The following is a 23,315-nucleotide window of genomic DNA, read 5'->3' as shown; positions in this document are numbered from 1 at the left end:
GAGCCTGTGCGTCCGGAGCCTGTGCTCCGCAACGGGAGAGGCCACAGCAGTGAGAGGCTCGCGTCCCGGTGGGGGGAGGAAGCGGGGGGAGGAAGGCTCTCCACCCTGCCATTGGTCTTAGCATAATCCATTACAGACTTTATCTTTAAACAACTGTAGTACCATCATTATGTGGATCAAGTGCTTTAATTCTTTTCATACCCAATATTTTTTATCAACGTGCTAAGCCATTTCACCTACTTATATATATAAATGTAAGCCAGCATAAATAGAACATTAACATATTACCATAATCCAGTTACTAAATTTCTGTGAAAATTATTTTTAGAGAGGAAGAGGTATTCTTGTGGAGTATCTTTATATTCAAAGGGTACACAGTAGAGCAGTGATAGAGGGATAAAAATACTGTCTTAAATCACCACTTCATTCCATTTATTATTGTTTTATTATTTTAAGACGTGATACATATATCCCTCACAATCCGAATTCTTCCAAACTCAGGAAACTGAACAAACTTTTTAAGATGGAGTTGTTTTCCTTTGCTATTCAAGCTTTCATTACTACTCACTATCCGAAACTCAGGGACCAAAAATATTTAAATAATGAGGTCTCTTTCAGTATACAAAGTCAGGAACCAAACAGACTCAGATAGTAGAGAATACCTGAGTTTAATTTATTTTGAGATTTAAAATTAAGGAGGGCATGCCACTTGCTTTGGTTGTTTGTCCGAGAGAGGCATAGGCTGAAAAAAAAAAAGGGTGTTGAGAAACATCTAAAGAGATTTTAAGTCTCCTGAGGACAGTGATCATATTTCTAAATCTTTCCATCATCCCTGGACATAGCACATGATAGATGTCCAATAAAAATTCTGATGAGCGCTTAATGTGTTAATACACAGGCAATATAGTGTCCTCATTCCTAAAGTATGGTTTACAGGTACATTATAAATTTACTTCAAACTTACTATTATTATGAAACTAGTACTTAAAAATATATAGCTTAACTATCAGCTAAGATAACTGGCAACTCAGGTTGATTTCTAGGAATCCTCTGTTCATTAACCTTCACTTAGGTAGTTAGGAACCTGCCTGTGGAATGTGCTAGCTGTATGACTTGGGGTAAGTAACCAACCATCCTAACACTTCAGACTTCTTCTATGAAAAATGAGGATAACATATCTACCACACAGAGTTATTGTAAGGATTAAACGCTTCCAATGTATGTAAAGCAAACAGCATTCCACAAATAAACAGTAAATAAGCATCCAGTATTAGCTGCTACATAACTACTGTTATGTATACAAACATAAACTTGTATATTTACACTTCTTATTACTTTACTAAAATGTGATGACTACTGTGATTTAGATACAAATAAGTGCAAATGCCAAAAGCAAAGATATAATGATATCCTGTCAATATATAACAAGTGGAAAACCACAGTAACAGTAAATCTGAGTTTTACATACCCTTTCAGTGGTTAGCTTATTGAAGGGAGAAAACATCTACAAAGATAAACTAGAAAGTGTTTTTTAAAAGACATGATTTAAAATAAATAATCTTGTTGGGAGTCTGCTAAAACATACGCTCCAAAAACACCCAAAAAACAGAAACCCAGCAAACTAAAGAAAAAATATCCATGCGAATATAATCTCCATATTCTTAGGAAATATTATCCTGTACAAAGTAAGCAGTACTGAATCATTTTTATAACAACAATTTCTCCAAAACGAATACAAAGAGCACTTAGAGACGATTCCCACAAGAACCCTCTAGAGTATCTGGAACTGATGACAGTCGGTAATACTAAAATGAAACCTGAAAAGTTAAAGAAAAATAATGTAAATGGCTTCACAAATCTCACAGAAGAAAAAGTCTATGCTCAGAATCGTTATGAAATACACTTAAGTTTTAGAAAAATAGGGTTTAATGGGTCACCTAAAATCGCAAATGCGTAATGATGCAAATGCTTGGTTAACTGGGGAATTCAGAGTTCCATGATCTAGCTTCACTGAGCTGGCACCCTTGGACACCGAGTATGGAGACCCCAGCCTGCGGTCTAGGTGCGTCTGGGATTTCGTTCTTGTGACTTGGGCAGCTCCCGTTCACTCAGCTCTCACCCCACACGGAGCCCCTTCACTGCTTGTCAGACTGCCCAGCCTCCATGTGGCCCTGCTCTCACTTGGAGACCTTAACAATGGTCTCCTCAGCATTCCGTTTTACTTGCCACTCCCCCTTGGGTTTTTGTGTTAAGAATAATTGATTACATTTTTATGGTGGTAAAATATATGTAACATAAAATTTACCATTTTAACCATTTTTAAGTGTACAATTTGGTGTCATAAGTATATTCACAGCATTGTACAACCATCCCTACTATCCATTTCCAAAACTTTTTCATCATCCCAAACAGGAAGTCTGTACCCATTAAACAGTAACTCCCCACCTGCGCCCTGCCACTCCATCCATCCCAAGTAACCTCTATTATACTGTCCCTATGAATCTGCCTATTCCAGGTGCCTCATAAGTGGAATCATACAATACTTGTCCTTTTTAGTTACTCCTAAGACTGTTTACAGTTCTACTTATTCTTAAAGTGAGCACTGACAACTCATACTGATCTTCCCTGATTTTATCACTGGATATAAATAGATGACTATTAGATTATTCCAACCATAACACCCATTCACCCACAGCCAAAAACCTAGCAGGCTTTGATAAACTGTTATGACAGATATATAGCATGGTATAATTCAAGACAGGGTAATTTCTGAGGCATCACACATGCTCCATGATGCTTTTGACAAACTGCTCACCTTTGCCTACTGGTGCCTTCCTACAGCTCTGTCCAGCCCAACCCAACTCTATGTAAAGGGACAGGGCAGAATGCCTAAATGCCTAACGTTTAAACTAGCAAAGCACTTCCACATACCCCATGCCATCCTATCAGAATTAGAAATAAGTGAACTCTGTACTCCCTGTCCTGTTATTCAACTCTCTCATCTCATGGTGAGCCTGTGATACCTACACAGCTCATGGAGTCCTCTCAATGCCTAAGCAAGTTACCCCCGCTGAATGGCCTCTGGCTTGAGAACTACTTGTTTATGATAACAGATTTTTACCTCTCAGCTAGTTGATTCTGGCATGGTAACTGAAAGAAGCATTCTAATTAAAATGATTCCCGTAAGACGGAAAAAAATTTATATGGGAACCAATGTATTATTTAAAGAATTGTAGAAAAAAATCAGGGTGCCAATAGATAGCAAATAAAGCAAAATGCTTCCGTTTTCAAAAGGATGGGTTTTGCCTACCATTTAGAAAAAGGAGTGATGATTATTAGAATTCAGATATATTTTTAAACTCTTGCTAAGAGATCTGAATTTCTTCTTTTAATAGGGTTTCAGGACTGAAGGAATTCTAAGAACCTGGTATACCAGGACTTGCAAGACATTTGCTAAACTATCATATGATATCCAAGATAGAGAAACAGGTGGATTTTTAGTTAGTTGAAGGACCAAACCCAAACAGCACTAATCAATGCTTTGAGATTGACTTGCAACTTGTAAAGTATCACATGCCTTGAACCTTGCCCAGTACCCTTCAATACTTATCAGGTAATTTTCATGAAAGAACAAAAACAATAAATTTACATATGTTACAAAGCTAGAAAGGGTAGTTAATATCAGAATTAATCTTTTTACAAAGTTTGCAAAGAAGTGAAAAAAACAATAAAACACAATGAATTCTTTCAATATTTATCAAGGTCTTACTGTATTTCAGATCCTATGCCAGGAATTTGGTTTATAAAAAACTGTAAAAATTTCACATATCTGGCTCACAGACTGTCTTTTCTTTAAAACAATTTTTAACACAATTTTTAAAGGTTACCTTCCATTTCCAACACGGGGAACATAGACAATATTACAAAATATTGTCTATGTTCCCTGTGTTGTACAATACATCCTTGGAGCCTATTTTACCCCCAACAGTTTGTACCTCCCCTGCCCCCCACCCCTATATTATCTGCCCCCCACCGGTAACCCCTAGTTTGTTCTCTATATCTGTGAGTCTGCTTCTTTTTTGTTATATTCACTAGTTTGTGGTATATTTCAGATTCCACATACAAGTGATATCATACAGTGTCTCTGTCTGACTTATTTCACTAAGCATAATACCCTCCAAGTCCATCCACGTTGCTGCAAATGGCAAAATTTCATTCTTTTTATGGCTGAGTAGTATTCCACTGTATGCATGTATACACCATATCTTCTTTATCCATTCATCTATTAATGGGCATTTAGGTTGCTTCCATATCTTGGCTATTGTAAATAAATACTACTGCTATGAACATTGGGGTGCGTGTATCTTTTCAAATTAGTGGGGTTTTTTTTTTTTTGGATATATACCTAGGAGTGGAACTGCTGGGTTGTATGGTAGCTCTATTTTTAGTTTTTTGAGACACCTCCATACTGTTCTCCACAGTGGCTGCACCAATTTACGTTACCACCTACAGTGTACGAGGGTCTCCCCTTTTGTCCACATCCTCTCCAACATTTGTTATTTGTGTTCTTTTTGATGACAGCCATTCTGACAGGTGTGAGGTGATATCTCATTGTGGTTGTGATTTGCATTTCCCTGATGACTAGTGATGTTGAGCATCTCTTCATGTGATCTCAGGCTCATTTCACACTTTCCCTCCCCACATCTGGAATCAGTTATTTCTCCAGGGAATTTTTGTTTCTTTTATTGGGGAATGGTAATAGCAAGATCTAGGCACTAGATATACTCACTGCTACTGGGATGTCACTTCTTCTGGCTCTTTCCTATGGACAGAATAGGAACTACATTTCTGCAATATCATGAGCTCGTATTGATAGTAGCAATTCAAATTGGACATAACAGGTTTTTTCCTTAACTTCTTTCATTTTATATTTGTAACTTTGTTACACTGAATATCCTGGGTACTAATAACATGCTTATATGTTTTTACACATAAAAGTTAAAAAATTTTTCAAGTCACAATACTAGTACTATTAGTAACAATGAACCTACTGAAGAAAGTTCAAGATTTCTGTGCAGTTTTATGTCCTTAAAATGTAACTCACTAAAGATTTCCCAACTTTTTCAAACTGCCATATGTTCTTGGGATGTTCTAAGATTTCATATTCTGTTCTATTCTGATCCATTCTTCTTTCTGTCTAGGAATAACTGAATTTTAATAGATATGTGATAAATGAATCTCTAGTTAGCTGAATGTGGGGAAAGCAGGCATATTTGTGGACAGAAAAGCCTCTAAGGGTTTCTTTTCTTTCTTTCAGTTGTTCATTCAATCATTTTCCAGTTCATACTCTGGCAAAGGAACACGCCTAAAATTTTCAAGTTTTGGTGTAAAGTTGCAAAAGAAAAAAAATCTTAACGTTCTGAGAAGACTTGAAACTGAAAAGCAGGAATTAGTCATCTAATGCAATTACAACTGGTATTCTAGGGAGTTTATACCAACATTTCACTTCTGTAAACTAAAAATTTGTGTATTGTTTTCAATTTTTTTTTTAAAATCAAAGTTTAGATAAGAACTACTTAAGTTTTCCAAAGGAGCAGAATTTGCTTTTGTTTATCCTGGAGCACAGTTTAAAATACAAAGAGCTGGGCTTCCCTGGTGGCGCAGTGGTTGAGAGTCCACCTGCCAATGCAGGGGACAGGGGTTCGTGCCTCGGTCCGGCAGGATCCCGCATGCCGCGGAGCGGCTGGGCCCGTGAGCCATGGCCGCTGGGCCTGCGCGTCCGGAGCCTGTGCTACCCGCGTACCGAAAAAAAAACAAAAAACAAAGAGCTTTCCAAGTAAGCTACTGCAAAGAATACCTACATCGACAAACATGGAGAGAAATTCAATACGTATCCCTTGAATAACTTTCCTGAAAGAAGTGATTTATTTGGGGGGGATTAATAAAGATAGCTTTGTTTAGTGTTACGAAATGGCATAAAGGAACTAATAAAATGACTGTACAAGGGGATGTCACAATTCTTTAAAAAGGTTTTCTAAGTTTTAAAATGAGTCAGTTTAATACTGGACAGTAAAATAAACACAGACATCAAAACGAATTATGAAAATAATCTACCACTTCTGATGTCTGCCTTCTTAGTATGCTTCCATGTTCTTTCAAAAATACTAGCTCGGTATTTAAATAAACAGAATGGTAGTGGACAATATCAAAGTATTATGTCTTTTAATATACAAAATAATATAAAATATTTTATTAATATTAGAGTATTAACATGTAGCTTTTCAATAAATGAAGAAATATTACATGTATTTTATTAAAAGCTTTAAAATTCCTCAGACATTTTCTTTAAGAGTAGCTTACATTTCAGTAAAAATTCATTTGTAAATAGAGACCATCATAATGTCATAAAGTGAGGCATTTTTAGTGAAGTATCTTTTCTCTTTTAATGTCCTAAAATTAACAGGGCTCTCTATGACCAGAGGTACATGAGAACAATGTTAATTAGCATACAGAATATCCCCCAAACAACAGTATTTTAAAACAGACCAGCAATGAGAATTCCACCTGGGAAATATGCTACATATTTTACCGTCAACAATAAAAAATAATTACAGGGTAATTACAGAAGCAGGTAAATATTGAGAAATACTGTTTAAACAGTGTAAGCAGTCCTTATTTAACAATAGTTTTACAGTACTCCACAAATGACTGTGAATCAAGATTGCAAAGAATGGCAATGAAGTGCAGGCTTGTACGGCCTTAATTTCTTTGAAAAACGTCTGGTAATTTTTCGTAGGTAGCTGAAGATTACCAGGTAGTTTGGAATAAGTATGTATAAGGTCACATTCCATTCATTTGAAGCTCAGTTTCAGTTTTTCAGGAACTCATTCTTTGTCCTCTTTGTTAACTATTCTTCCCAATAGCAGTCATTGTAAAGGAAATTATATGGTAGCTTTTGTTCAAATGTCTGTTTTGTGTTATTTATTTGTTATTTTTATCTTGTTACTTCTGAAAAGGAAATGCATACATGATAGTCATTAAAAGATAAATCATTGAAAAACCCATTAAAAATCATGTGGTCATTACAATCTAAAAACTATATGTAACAAGACCATTTCAAGAAAGGAAAGTAAAGGGATCTATGTAACAAAAAGAGGAACAACAGCTGTGACAGCAAACTGGGCTAAGGAAAATGATTGCATTTGGACACAGAACTCAGCTTTGAGCTTCCTGGCAGCCAGCGCTGTTTGCAGATATGCGTATTTCTGTCTGGGAACTTTATCCGGTGATGTTTTTATCTGCAGAAAGGGGTGGTATTTAGGTACCCAGGAAACCATTTCTCGGTGCCCACCAAATGTTTTTCGCTAAAGCTCGGAATCACTTTGCAAATTTTAGAGAAAACCAACAGGGTCCTTTGGCACTTTTTAAAAGGTGATAACAGGTGTACGTGCTGTTAGTGCTGGAAAATACAGCTATGCGTTTCCTTACACAGGTGATAAAAGCATTTACTGAAGCAGAGATTTGTGAAAATGACTGGGAAAAGTGTGATGCTGGCGACTTAATCCTATGTCTTGCCCACCGCCATCTGCAGGTCCCAGCCTTACCTCTGTGCTGGTGCTGCTCTTGAAGACTGAACAGATCATAGTTTCAGTCTTAATCTGAAGTAGTAACAGCCCTGGAAGGCTCTCTGAGATTAGTGGTTTTCAAACTGGTCCAGGGGGTCTTGGAGGGATACCAAATGCACAGCTTCAGAGCTTTTAAAGAAAAAGTTCTTTTTCAGTTTAAATATTTTTAAACTCCCACACCTAAAACCTCTTTGAGATAACGTGCTCATCAAATATTTATCTCTGTCCCTTTGGAAGGCTACCCTGAGGGAATAAGTTACTGACACGTGAGTGACCAGTCTTGCATATTTACTTTTCTTGGAGAACTGTGAGACGCAGACCTACTAGAGCATGGACTTGAGGACACAGGGAGGGGGAAGGGTAAGCTGTGACAAAGTGAGAGAGTGGCATGGACTTATATACACTACCAAACGTAAAATAGATAGCTAGTGGGAAGCAGCCACATAGCACAGGGAGATCAGCTCGATGCTTTGTCACCTCCTAGAGGGGTGGGATAGGGAGGGAGGGAGACGCAAGAGGGAGGGGATATGGGGATATATGTATATGTATAGCTGATTCACTTTGTTATACAGCAGAAACTAACACACCATTGTAAAGCAATTATACTCCAATAAAGATGTTAAAAAAAAAGAGAGATTCTGATGCTTCAGGTCTGTGATAGAGAGGAAGAACCTTAGGACAGGTTTTCTGGCACAAAATCACAGCACCTGCTTACTTGACTGTTTTTTTCACCTGCGACAGAAAAAATTAAGAAGACCCTATATAAAGCTTCCCTAGCCTTCATTCATTTTGGTTAGAGCAGTCAGAGTGCTGACTGGCTATTAAAATTACTTGGAAGTATTTATAACTCTGTGTATTATTCTTGTTAGCAATCGTAGTGAGTAATGGTAGGGGCAGTAGCATCTGCTAAGTAGACAGTTTGCAGTTTACAAAGGGCTTGCACTTTCCCCTGTGTGTGTGCATCACATATAGTGTCCCTTAATACTCAGTAATTCTGAGAAATATAGACATGTTTGTCATCACTCGGTTTAACAGATGAATAAATCAAGGCATAGAGGTTAAGTAACGAGCTTACGATCACATACAAACTAAAATCTGAGACTCAAATTCTGATCATATATGACTTTTCAAAGCTCAAGGTCTTTCAACTGCATCATTTGTTAAATTAAAGGTTTCAGTTGCTGGTGCATTTTGTCCACTCAGAAAGAACAACATTAACTTGATTTTCCATATTATTTGAAAAAGAAACAGGTACTATTCCTACCCAAGGCTTAAATTAAAATATGCACTATCATTTTAAAAAAGCCATTTTAGTAATAAAACAGTATATGATTTCCCTTTAAAAATAGGTTTAAAAAGTTTCTTCATCTCCTTTACCCTAGTAAAACTTATTAGTATTTTTAGAGTGATTATTTTTATTGTTTTTGTATTTGGGGGTTATACGAAAGGCTTTTGAGAAATCTCTATCCTGCTGTGTCTTCTGAGCCCTCAAGACCCCTTCCTCCCTCACGAATGATGGGGGGCATAGCCCCTGGTATGTTAATATCCTAGGTATCAGTGGCATCTACTTACAAGAAAAGATTTCAGTGTACAAAAACAGACCAAAATATTCATTTCATCCTTTTTTAATGACCAAAACTTTCAAAACAAAACAAAACTGAAAAAATTATAACTCGAGTGTCTTTCAGATCATCTAAATGGATTCTGAACAATAGGGATACATTTTAAACAGGAAGGTAAATGAGAAATTAATGACACTCAATAAACTATGTTAGCATACTTTTGTGCTAATGAAAACCCAAGTATATTATATTTTTCTCTCTGCTGCTGTGCTATTTGTGAAGTCTCCAGGAGCGGCCCTTCAAATGTCTTTTTCTGGACAAGAGCACATTCAGCCACAGGTTCTGGAGTGAGGCAATTAGCTGTACAATTAAGCCAGGAGACCTGCTATTGCAACACGAATTATCCAGATGAGCTGTCTCTTCTGTTTAAAATTTAGCTAATTTGTCAGATTTTTTATTGACTTTCTATATAGATCTTCACATTTATGGTGCAATCAGGACGTTTATTGTGTGCAAATTTGAGAGAAACAAGGCTTTAGGGCCTTAAAAGTTCCAGCAAATAAGCACATAAGTGAGTACCGTTCCTAATTTAAAAATTGGTTTTCCAGTTGTGTGGATTATCCAGGCATCTTTTTCCCTCCGCTGTGCTTTGAATCAATGGTCATTTTGTGGACCTCAAGATATATTTCCCAAAGGGTTTGGTGAATCCTTGGAGTTTGAAGAGAGAAGAATTATGACATCAATTATGAAGGGAAAAAAAAAATGGGGGAAGGCTGACTCTGGCTTTCAGTGGACTAGTCTGTTTTTTCCCTTTCTTTCTGTTGACTTATTTTGACTGAATCATAGAAATGTTCGCCTTTTCTGCGGGGGTGGGTGGGTGGGGGGGAGATTTCTGAAGTAATATAGATGATAGTATTATTTCTTGAATCAGCAGATTAATAACAGACTATCATTTCATGGGAGTGTTAGCAGATGTCATATACAAATATGGTTCCATCTTCAGAAAGTTGAGATACAGGAAGTTAAATTGAAATAGATGTCTTTACTACTGGATGTGTTAGAAACAAACATGCTAATAATGTTCATAGAAAGGGATATGGAATAAAGCATTTTTTGAAAATTCACTTCACCATGGAATCCCTTTTTATGGAATACCTACTAACTTCTCACAGATCACGAAAACGCTGAGTTTTAAACCAAATTTAAAAACCAACCATGCTATAAAACCCTATTTGTTTGAAATATAAATCACTGATTGAAACAATCTCAAATTTGTAAACTTTGTATTGGAAGATTATATTAAAAAATAGTTTGTACATGCCAACCTGCAGGTCAGCTCATTGACAAAATGTACCTAAACATTAAGAAAAAGTTTTATGTAAAAGTTACAAATGAGGTTTAAAATACAAGGCAAACGTGTATGTATGCATTTCACACAATGCTTTGTGGAAAGCAGTGCGTTTATTTAAAATGCATTAGTTCATCTGTCCATGACTTATAATCAATAAAATTAACCGAAACTCACAAAATGAAAAACACCCCCACAGTATACTCTGTGTGTGTGTGTGCATGTGCGTGTGTGTGTGCACGTGTGGTGTAAATGAATTATATACCTTAAGTAGGGAAAAAATAAGAAATTTTTACAAATTTAACAAATCATTTTATTTTGAATGTATATGAAAGTATGTTTTATTTAAACCAGGTAAATTTGCTAATAATTTTACTCAAAACATTGGCTTGGAAGGCAAATTCTTTTAAATGAAATGAATATTTGATTTTATTTTAAACAAATGCCCACATATGTAGTAGTCACAAAGATCTGAAATAAAGTTTCTTCATAAAACACTAAAACTAGATTCTGTTTGTGGACTCTTTTAAGTATTTTTATTTTTAACACTGTTGTAATTTGATGTTTTATTTCATTAATAGGCAAATCAGTTTTGTCCTAACTATCTTGTGGCAATATAGGAAACATGATTATTACTGAATAAAACTTTTTTAGATGAGTTAGAAAGAAAATAATGTTCATTTAAAAATTATCTGAATCTGGAGATGGATGTAAGTGGTGGCTGCACAACAATGTGGATGTACTTAATGTCACTGAGCTGTACACTTAGGAATGATTAAGATGGTAAATTTTATCTAATGTATATTTTACCACAATTTAAAAATTGAATTAAAAAGCATCTGATTATAAAAGTAAATTTTCATTATAGAAGATTTAGAACATAGTGAAAAACTCAAGATAGAGTGAAAAACTCAAATGTAAACCATTTGATATACTAGACTTCCAGTTTTAATTGAACTTGTTTTAGTAATTATACATATGTTTTATACATTTAAAATAATCTTGCGAGGTTTTAAAAAATATTTAGAGCTCATTAGGCTTGCTTTCACCTTATACCTGACACTTAGCTTTAATCCACAGTAAATATCTAGAGTAATAATATCAAGTATAGTAAAACGCTGTCCCTTGAAGCTCATTATCTTTACTTGTTTTACATTTGGGTGAAATAAAAGTGAATGTGTAGTCTGCTTATTTCTAACAAAACAAAGTATATATTAATGCATTTAAAATTTTATGCACTGTAGAGAAATTAAAATTTATAACTAATGGTTTTATTCAGAAGTCAACAATTCTTATGAACAGCGTAAAAGGTACAGTTTTTGAGTTAGCTATTCTTTGCTCAAAAATTTGGTGACATAGTAGGTAGTGTAAGCCTCATTGATGCCTCAGTATACGTCATCATTCTCAGCCATCGGTGATTAAAGCAAGATTGGTTCATCCTTTTTTGACAGATGTTGTGCTCTTGAGCAAGACTGTCTCATTTTCACTTATTAGTAAAAATGAGAGAGGAATACTGTTTTTTTTACTTCTATAAGAATTAAGATTGTTTACTTTTTATATGCTGTTTTGAAATCCCTAGTTTGCTAATATGTTGGTTTAAGCAACCCAAGGTGCAGGGAAATAACTGTACCAAAAAGAAAAAAGAAAGAAGAAAAGGAGGGAGAAAAAAAACCCAAACAGTTGTAATAAACTATAGCCCTTCTCATATGTCACTTCCTGAGAAATAAAACAGGAAGGACCCTGATTTTATAAGTATCTACAACATTAAAAGTCACAACCTTTCTCAAATTCCTAAAGACAAATTAAATTATTTTGATATGAAAATACATTTAAAGACCCATTTATACTTGGTCACAGTTTTCTTCAATCACATGATAGGAAAACTTCTGTCAGAGTCAACTGAACTAGAAATACAAAATCAATGCTAGTAACAAAACATCTCAAAATTTCCAATCACCATCTCATTTAAACAGATTGGTTTTTGTATTGATGTTTAAGCCAACAAAAATTTACCTCAAATGTAAAACTGCATCAAGGACACAAAGCAGGCTAACCCAGATACTGGATATCTCAAAGCAGCTAGGTTTAAAATGAGTGACGGTTAGCAAAATCTAATAATGAACTTTTGAGAGAGGAAGAATTGATGAGAATTTTTAAACTATGTGTTAGGATTTTCGGCTTTTTAAAAAATTATTTTTTATGGTTCTAGACTCATTGTATAAACCAATTTTAACCTTTCTCCATTTGCTGGATTACTACCTTATATTGGCAGTTCCAACATAGTAAGGTATTATAATGCAGCAGAAAGGATCCAGAAGTCTCTGTATCCATAAAAATTGTACAAAGGTTACTTTTTATGTATTGCTGGTAGTTATTAATCATGATATGGTTTCAGTATCTACCTAACATTTTTCAAAAATACTTCTGGTTCATTAATTTAGGCATTCATTCCATGAGCCCTGTTTTCGTGCTATAGGTACACTGTTTCAGGCACAGAGAACATAACACTGCGCAATACAGGCAAAATCCATTCCTTTAAGAAGTATATAATCTAGTCCAGAAAGTCCACTTAGAAGACGTAATTACAAATGTTTTTGGTATAAACTGCCACTGAGACATGCCAAGTGCTTTGGGATGGTTTGGCACAGTAGTCTAACCCACACTGGGAATTCAGGGACAACTTTACTAAGAAAATGATATTTGAGACTTGAATGGTGTTTAGAAGTTAGCAGGACTAAGAGGGACACAGGGAGAAGGAGCACTGTTAGGGTAGTGGAAACAGCATATGCAATACCTGGAATGTAGAAGAGGAACTCAAAGAGGGTTAATAAAGATGGAACGGAGAGAATAAGGGGAGGGGATACTACATGCCTTGAGGCTAGGAAGGTGGGGAGAAGGTAGATCATGCAGGGTGTTTTAGGCTATGCTGAGGATTTCAGACTTCACCTGAAACACAGAGAAAGCCATCAAAAAGCATAAGGTAAATGATTAGATTTGTATATTTAAAGGATCACTGGCTCAGTCTTTGAACTGGAGAGGCGTAAAATTGGATGCAGGGAGATTTACCAGAAGGATATGCCGGTGGTTCAGCTGCGAGATGGAGTAGGGTGGGGAGAAAAGAAGTAAGCAGCTTGAAAGCTCCTGGTAGATACAATGAACAAAACTTGGTAAGTGTGAGAAAAGATGACTGCAGATTTCTTCTGGGAGGTGCCATAAATGACCAAGATGGATAAGACTGGCAACAGTGGACCTGGTGGTCAAGATGGTGGAGTGGGAAAACCCTGAGCTCACTGTCTCTCACAGGTACACAAACATTACAACTATTTACAGAGCAACTACTGATGAGAAAGACCAAGACTGGAAGAAAAGATCTTCCACAAATTAAGGTATAAAGAAGGCACCACAATAAGATGGGTAAGAGAAGTGGAGATGCTGTACAGTCAAGACCCACATCCCTGGATGCGTGACCCACAACGGAAGAATAATCACAATTTGAGAGATTCTCCTCAAGAAGCAAGGGGTCTGAGTCCCACACTGGGCTCCACAGCCCATGGGGGCTCTGCAATGGGAAGACAAGCCCCCAGAACGTTTGGCTTTGAAGGCCAGCAGGGCTTACATCTGGGAGGCCCAGAGGTTTGTGGGAAACAGAGACTCCACTCTTAAAGGGAACACACAAAATCTCACACACTCCAGAACCCAGGGCAGAAGCAGTAAATTGAAAGGAGCCTGGGTCAGACCACCTGCTGATCTTAGCCTCCCAGAGAGGCAGGAGGCAACAGGAGCTCACCCTGGGGGCACAGACACAGGTGGCAGGCATTTGTGGAGCTTGTTCTACCACGTGGACACTGGTGCTGGCAGGTGCCATTGTGGAATCCTCCTTCCAGCTTATTAACACTGGGACCACGCCCTGATCACCAACCTGCCAGCATCAGTACTGGGACACCTTCTGGGTGGGTAGGGACACAGACCCACCCACCAGCAGGCCTGCTGCCTGCAGACCCCCTAAGCCCACTCGTTCCACAGTACACCACTCTGTCCAACAGAGGACCAAAGACCCAGTCCCAAACACCACTGTGCCAGCACTAGCCCCAGGGTCACCAGGGCCCTGCAGTCAGATACCCTGGGACCTGGTTCTAGCTGTCAGTGGGCCAGCACTAGCCCAGGGACCAACCTCACCCACCAGTATGCAGGCACCCGTCTCAGGACCCCCTGGGATCAGCCCCACCCACCACAAGGCAGACACCAGCTGCAGGACCACTGTAGCTCTACAACCTGCCAAATCATAACCCAATTCACTCACCAGTGGGCCAGCACCAATCCAGGAACCCCACTCTGGTCCTGACCCCGCCTACCAGCAGGCCGACACCAGCCCTAGGACACCTTGGAGCCCTCAGCCAACAGCCCCCAGATTCAGTTCAACTCAAGAGTGGGCTGTCACCAGCTTTGGGACACCCTGGACCCTGAAGCCACCCATGTCAGGAACTGGACCCAACCACCAGCAGGACAACACCAGATCTGGGAACCCCAGCCCCACAACCACCAACCCTAGAATCTGGCTCTGTCCACCCATGGGTTAGCATTAACCCTAGGATCCCTGGGGACCTGTAATCAGCTGCCTTGTGAACCTGCCCCTCCCACCAGTGGTCAACAGACTCTGCAAAAGACAAGGCCTGGCAAGCAACCAGACAAGGGGCCAGCCACACCTACCAGACCACCCAAAGCAGTCAACCCACCACAACAGAAGAAACCATGCAGAACAAAGACCCATATAAATGCTGCCTATAGGAGCCTCACTTCAGATCTAAAGACACAAACAGACTGCAAGTGAGGGGATGGAAAAAGGTATTCCACGCAAATGGAAACGAAAAGAAAACCAGGGTAGCAATACATATATCAGACAAAACAGACTTTAAAACAAACACTATTACAAGAGACAAAGAAGGACAATACATAACAATCAGGGGATCAATCCAAGAAGATGATACAACAATTGTAAATATATATATATATGCCCCCAACATAGGAGCACCTAAATACTTAAAGCAAATATTAACAGATACAAAGTGAGAAATTGGCAGTAACATATAATAGTAGGGGACTTTAACACCCCACTTAGATCAATGCACAAATCACCAAACAGAACATCCATAAGGAAACACTGGCCTTAAATGACACATTAGACCAAAAGGACTTAACAGATGTATATAGAACACTCCATCCAAAAGCAGCAGAATACACATTCTTTTCAAGTGCACATGGAACGTTATCCAGGACAGATCACATACTTGGTCACAAAACAAGTCTCAGTAAAATTAAGAAAACTGAAATCACATCAAGCATCTTTTCCAACCTCAATACTATGAGACTAGAAATCAACTACAAGAAATAAACTACAAAAAACATGAAGACATGAAGACTAAACAAGATGCTAGTAAACAACCAATGGACCATTGAAGAAATCAAACAGGAAATTAAAAAATACCTAGAGACAGATGAAAACGAAAATACGACAATCCAAAACCTATGGAGCACAGCAAAAGCAGTTCTAAGAGGAAAGGTTACAGTGATACAAGCTGACCTCAGGAAATAAGAAAAATCTCAAATAAACTACCTAACCTTACACCTAAAAGAACTAGAAAAAGAAGAAAAAACAAACCCAAAGTTAGTAGAAGGAAAAAAGTCATAAAGATCAAAGCAGAAATAAATGAAATAGAGACTAAAACCACAATAGAAAAGATCAATGAAACTAAGAGGTGGTTCTTGGGAAAAGGTAATCAAAACTGATAAAACTTTAGCCAGACTCATCAAGGAAAAAAGAGAAAGGGCCCAAATCAATATAATCAGACATGAAAAATGCGAAGTAACAACCGACACCAGAGAAATACTAAGAATCACATGGGATTACTATGAACAAACATATAGCAATAAAATAGACAATGTGGAAGATATGGACAAACTGCTAGAAGTGTACAATCTCTGAAGACTGAACTAGGAAGAAATAGAAAATATGCACAGACATACTACCAATAATAAAACTGAATCAGTGATTTGAAAACTCCCAACAAACAAAAGTCCAGGACCAAACAGCTTCACAAGGGAATTCTACCAAACATTTAGAGAAGAGCTATGACTTCTCAAACTATTCCAAAGAAATTGCAGAGGAAGAAATGCTTCCAAACTCATTTTACAAGGCCAGCATTACCCTGGTACAAAAGCCAGACAAAGTTATCACACACACACACAAAATTACAAGCCAATATCACTGATGAACATAGATGCAAAAATCCTCACCAAAATATTAGGAAACTGAATTCCACAATATAGTAAAAGGATCACACATATGATCAAGTGGGATTTATTCCAGGGATGCAAGTATGGTTCAATATCCACAAATCATTCAATGTGATACACCACACTAAGAAAGTGAAGAATAAAAATCATATGATTCGGCTTCCCTGGTGGCGCAGCGTGGTTGAGAATCCGCCTGCCGATGCAGGGGACACGGGTTCGTGCCCCGGTCCAGAAAGATCCCACATGCCACGGAGCAGCTGGGCCCGTGAGCCATGGCCACTGAGCCTGTGCGTCCGGAGCCTGTGCTCCGCAATGGGAGAGGCCACAACAGTGAGAGGCCCACGTATCACAAAAAAATAAAAAATAATCATATGATCATCTCAATGGATGCAGAAAGCTTTTCACAAAATTCAAACTCCTTTCATAATAAAAACTCTCCACAAAGTGGGTGTAGAGAGAACATGCCTCAACATAATAAAGGCCATATAGGACAAACCCACAGCTAACACCATACTCAACAGTGAAAAGCTGAAAGCATTTCCTCTAAGATTAGGAATAAGACAAGGATGTCCACTCTGGCCACTTTTGTTCAACACAGTATTGAAAGTCCTAGCCAAAGCAATCAGACAGGGAAAAAATAAAAGGAATCCAAACTAGAAAGGAAGAAGTAAAACTGTCACTGTTTGCAGATGCCATGATACTATACATAGAAAATCCTACAGACACCACCAAAAATCTACTAGAGATAATCTATGAATTCTGTAAAGTTGTAAGATACAAAACTAATATACAGAAATCTATTGCATTTCTATACACTAACAATGAATTATCAGTTAGAAAAACTAAGGAAACAATCCCATTCATAATCACATCAAAAAGAATAAAATACCCAGAAATAAAATTATTTAAGGAGGTAAAAAGACTTGTACTTGGAAAACTATACAACATTGATGAAAGAAATAGAAGATAACACAAAGAGAAGGAAAGAAACACCATGTTTATGGACTGGAGGAATCAGTATTGTTAAAAATCACCATACTCCCCAAGGCAATCTACAGATTCAATGCAATCCCTATCAAAATACCAATGGCATTTTTCTCAAAACTAGAACAGATAATTCTATAATTTGTGTGGAAACACAAAAGACTCTGAATAGCCAAAACAATCTTCAGAAAGAACAAAGCTGAAGGGATCACACTCCCTGGTTTCAAACTATACTACAAAGCTACAGCCATCAAAACAGTATGGTAGTAGCGCACAAACAGACACAGGGATCAACCCAACAGAATAGAGCCCAGAAATAAATTATTAACAAAAAATAAATATTAATTAATTAATTATTATTATTATATTATTATTATAAATTATTATTAATAAATTATTAACAAAATGAAAAGGCCACCTGCTGAATGGGAGAATACATTTTCAAATGATATAGCCCATAAGGGGCTAACATCTGTAATATATCAAAAACTCATACAACTGAACACCAAAAAAGCAAACAATCCAATTAAAAAGTGAGTAGAAGATATAAATAGACATTTTTCCTAAGAAGACATACAGATGGCCATTGGGCACATGAAAAGATACTCAACATCACTAATCATCAGGGAAAAGCAAATCAAAACCACAATGGGATATCACCTTACATCTGTCAGAATGACTATTATCAAAAAGACAATAAATAATAAATGTTGGTGCAGATGTGGAGAAAAGGGAACCCTCGTGCACTGCTGGTGGGACTCTAAATTGGTGCATCCACTATGGAAAACAATATGGAGGTACCTCAAAAAATTAAAAATAGAACTACCATAAGATCCAGCAATTCCACTCCTGGGTATTTATCTGAAGAAAATGAAAACACCAATTCAAAAAGATATATGCACCCCTATGTTCACTGCACCATTATTTACAATAGCCAAGATATGGATGCAACCTAAGTGCACATTAATAGATGAATGGATAAAGAAGATGTGTTGCATATATACAATGGAATATTAGTCACAAAAAAGAACAGAATCTTATCTTTTATAACAACATGATGGACCTAGTGGGTATTATGTTAAGTGAAATAAGTCAGACACTGAAAGACGATACTGCATGATTTCACTTATGTATGAAATCCAAAACACACACACATACACACACACACACACACAAAATGAACAAACATAACAAACAGAAACAGAGTTATAGATACAGAGAAAAAACAGGTGGTGGGAGATTGTAGTGGGGGGGGAAAGAAATAGGTGAGGGAAATTAAGGGGTGCAAACTCCCAGTTGCAAAATAAATGAGTCATGGGTTTGAAACGTACAGTGTGGGAAATATAGTCAATAACTATATAATATCTTGTATGGTGACATACTGCAACTAGAATTATCATGGTGATTTGTTTTGAAATGTGTAGAAATACTGCATCTCTATGCTGCATACCAGGAACTAACATAGTGTTCTAAGCCAAGTATACTTCAAAAACAAACAAATTCATAGAAGAAGAGATCAGATTTGTGGTTCCCAGATGTGGGGGTGAAGGGTGGGGAATCGGACGAAGGTGGTCCAAAGGTACCAGAAACTTCCAGGTATAAGATCAATAAGTACTAGGGATGCAATGTACAACATGATAAATTTAATTAACACTGAGGTACGTTATATATGAAAGTTGTTGAGAGTAAAGCTTTTGTTTATTTGTTTACTTATTTATGGCTGCAGTGGGTCTTCGTTGCTGCGCGTGGGCTTTCTCTAGTTGCGTTGATCGGGGGCTACTCTTCGTTGCAGTGCAGGGGCTTCTCAATGCGGTGGCTTCTCCTGTTGCGGAGCACGGGCTCTAGGCTCGCGGGTTCAGTAGTTGCAGCACGCAGGCTCAGTAGTTGTGGCTCGCGGGCTCTAGAGAGCAGGCTCAGTAGTTGTGGTGCATGGGCTTAGCTGCTCTGCAGCATGTGGGATCTTCCTGGACCGGGGCTTGAACCTGTGTCCCCTGCGATGGCAGGAGGATTCTTAACCACTGTGCCAACAGGGAAGTCCAAAGAGTAAATCTTAAGAGTTCTCACCATGAGGGAAAAAGTTGTTCTTCTATTTCTTTAATTTAGTATCTATGTGAGACGATGGATGTTCACTAAAATTATTGTGATAATTATTTCATGATGTATGTGATAAAAGAAATTTTCACATATTGAGTTATGGGGATGTCATTCTGGCATATACATGAGTTAACTTGAATTTTATGCTAACTAAAACAGCCTGTTTGTGGCCTACCAAACATACATTGTACCTCTGCTTTAAGTATTTTAAAAAAGGGCAACAATGACCAGAAGTAAAGCATGTCCATGCTAAAAATAAAGATTAAATGCCTCTCTTCCTGGGACGCCAATGCTGACCCTCCTTTAATGATAAGACTCCCTTCCCAGGCGCCAAGCCTATATAGTGACTCACCGTGTACATGCTGATCTTATTTTTGAAACCTTGAAGGAATGTATCCCTGACTTATTTGATGTTCTTGTTCTGAGAAGACATAAAACTGTGCTGAAAACCGTGCTTCTCTGGAGCCGTTCCTCAGAGTAATCCAGGAGGCTGTCTTCCAGACTATAGTCCTCAATTTGGCTCAAGTGAAACTCTTTTCTATTCCTATTATAAATTGTTTATTGATTATTTTCATTGCCATATGTAAACCAACCTTAAACTTATAGAGTACTGAATGTCAATTATATCTCAATAAAGATGGAGGAAAAAAAAGACTGGAAGAATGTTTTTTGGTACACTTCCACCAGTTGAATACATATCTGGGCATGTCATGCGTGCATTTTAGAATCAAAATGTGCCAGTCCAACTAGGCTCATTTAAAACTCAGCAAAATCTAAAGTGTGAGTTAGCAATTCTGAAACTACTTTATGTATATCTAAGCTTTAGCAAATAAATATATTGTGGATATTAAGAATCAAGTTTCTTATGTCAGAGAAAGGAGCTCCAAATAATTCCTTATTTGTAGGGGGAAGCTATGATAAACCTTGTAATGTTGAACTGAAATTGGAGAAGCAAACAGTTTTAGATTAGATATTGATTTAGAAATAAGAGTTGAATGTATGTGTATACATTATATCTTTACTAGCTCTGTTCATGAAAGAGCCTAGAAGCAGTGATATCATGGCACCAGTGAGCATATCTAGTGCACAGGTCTTGGTTTCTAAGCATGAAAACACGGATCAAAGGAACCAGGGCTCCTTGGAGAAACGGGCTGACGTCAGGATTGGTGGAGGGAAGCGGGGGAAGTATGGGATGAGCCAGGAAGAACTAGTGTGTCAGAAAGTAAGGATATGCTCAAAAAATGATGGAAGTATGTCACAGAACAGAGGAGCCAACTTTAACGAGCTCTCAGTGGCCAAACTGGGAACAATATAAGCCAGTAATGGCTTATAATCCACAGAATAAAAATAAATATCCAGATTATAACTAAGTAAATACAGAAGGGAGAAAAGTCTGCTCCTCCTTGCCACAAAACTCCAATGATACATGTAGAGGAAATGATGGAAATAGGAAATCACCATTAAGAAACAGCACGGTAAGTGTTTCAGATAAGAATCACCACTGAGTGAAAGATATGATTATAAACATGATATTTACATAGTCACAAAGCATCTCACTACAAGATTCTAATTACAAAGGGAAATATAGTAACTTTACAGTGGAGGAAGTTGAAATCTCCTTAAACAAAGTGATCAAAGTAGACATCATGGGTAATAAGACATACAGAATCATGTGCTCCCTGATCTGATGTACTGAGAAGGACGCAACGCCACTTTTGGGGGCCATGGTACAAATTTACTGAACAGTATTCTTCAGAAGTGTCAAGATTACGAAAAATGAACAGAGGAACTGTGCAGATTAAAGCAGGCTAAGGAGACTTGATGACTCAGTACAATGGAGGGTCCTGGATTGGACCCTAGACTAGAAGGACATTAGCAGGATGATTAACAAAATGTGAATAAAGGTCTGTAGATTAGGTAACAGAGTAATATCAATGTTAATTTTTTTTCTGATTTTGATACTTGTATTGTGGTTATATAAGATGTTAATATTTGAGGAAGCTGAGTGAAGGGCATGTGGGAATTCTTTGTGAAGAAACTTTGTACTATTTTTGCAACTTTTAAAAAGCCTATTTCAAAATTTAAAAATTAAATAAAAAATAAAGGACGCACCAAGCCCCCAACTGAAATGTTTTCTTCCATTTAATGGGGGAGAAAAGATGATACAGTGGGGTTTGGTTCCGTTAAATCTAACTTTATAATTATGTTTTATATTTCAGTTTTAATTATAAAACACTGCTAATGTCAAATTCTCTTTGCTTTTGACACATACTTGTTTTTTCTTGGCTCTGTCCCTGATTATTTACCTCATCTGAGGATTATTAGAGTCTTCCCATGCTCTTCTTCAACATTATCTTGGAAAAAGGTATATTTTTATTACATTACCACCATGTATCTTTAAACTACATTATGAAAATATAATTGTGCTTTCTGAAATTATGTAATTTCAACTTGACTTAAAATAATCAAAGAAGTCAGCATGATGAATTTTGTGTCTGTTTCAGTATATTATTTAAAATTTTTTTTTTAATTTTTGGCTGCTTTGGGTCTTTGTTGCTGCGTGCGGGCTTTCTCTAGTTGCAGCAAGCGGGGGCTACTCCTCGTTGCGGTGCGCAGGCTTCTCATTGCGGTGGCTTCTCCTGTTGCAGAGCACGGGCTCCAGAGCACAGGCTCAGTAGTTGTGGCTCGCAGGCTCTAGAGCGCAGGCTCAGTAGTTGTGGCTCGCGGGCTCCAGAGCACAGGCTCAGCAGCTGTGGCGCACGGGCTTAGTTGCTCCGCGGCATGTGGGATCTTCCCGGACCAGGGCTCGAACCCGTGTCCCCTGCATTGGCAGGCGGATTCTTAACCACTGTGCCACCAGGGAAGTCCCTGTTTTAGCTTATTCTTAATTATTGGGAATAACTGCGTATATTGAAATATTTATAGAAAAGGGGTTAGGGCAAAAAGAAGGAAAACATTAAAAATCTTTCAATATTTGGATAATACTGTGAATTTTCAGTCATTTAACATTTAACATGCGGATAAGATGAGGCCCAGAAGCTTAACTGTTTTGCTGGGGTCGTATAGTTAACATACTGGAGGCCACACGTGAACCTAGTTCTTTCAGGCTCCACATTTCCTACAACACTGTAATGAATAAAGGATGTACACATTGTGCTGAATTTCTGAAGAGCCATTACTCTTTAAGAAAATAGTTCTGTCTATTTGGTAATCAGGGTTTCAATGTTCAAAATCATCAATATTTATTTACATTGAGTTTTTAGCTAAAATACAGAGTACTTATAAACTGGTTTTCGACAAGTGAGCAAAAATAACTTGCATCTACTATGCACCATAATCTTTTAAAAAAATATTTATTTATTTATTTTAGTTTTGGCTGTGTCAGGTCTTAGTTGCGGCACACAGGATCTT

General features: G+C 37.5%; 1 protein-coding gene and 1 long non-coding RNA gene across 6 annotated transcripts in view; both read right to left on the bottom strand.

The window, feature by feature from the left end:
• Positions 1–23,315, bottom strand: part of UBE2E2 (ubiquitin conjugating enzyme E2 E2) — a 384,777-nt gene that overhangs the window by 213,478 nt on the left and 147,984 nt on the right. The window lies entirely within an intron of this gene.
• LOC114486366 (uncharacterized) overlaps positions 6,308–23,315 on the bottom strand; it is a 66,692-nt gene continuing 49,684 nt past the window's right edge. For all 4 annotated transcript variants that reach the window (XR_003680014.2, XR_003680017.2, XR_003680015.2 and 1 more), the window contains 2 exons: positions 7,605–7,754; positions 6,308–7,008 (listed from right to left, as the gene is read on the bottom strand). This is a non-coding gene — a long non-coding RNA (uncharacterized lncRNA). The remainder of the gene's footprint in view (positions 7,009–7,604; positions 7,755–23,315) is intronic.

The sequence above is a fragment of the Physeter macrocephalus genome, chromosome 1 (assembly GCF_002837175.3).
Source record: "Physeter macrocephalus isolate SW-GA chromosome 1, ASM283717v5, whole genome shotgun sequence".
NCBI lineage: Eukaryota > Metazoa > Chordata > Mammalia > Artiodactyla > Physeteridae > Physeter > Physeter macrocephalus.
The sequence above is the reverse complement of the archived record's forward strand: the minus strand, read 5'-3'. Positions and strand labels throughout refer to the sequence as shown.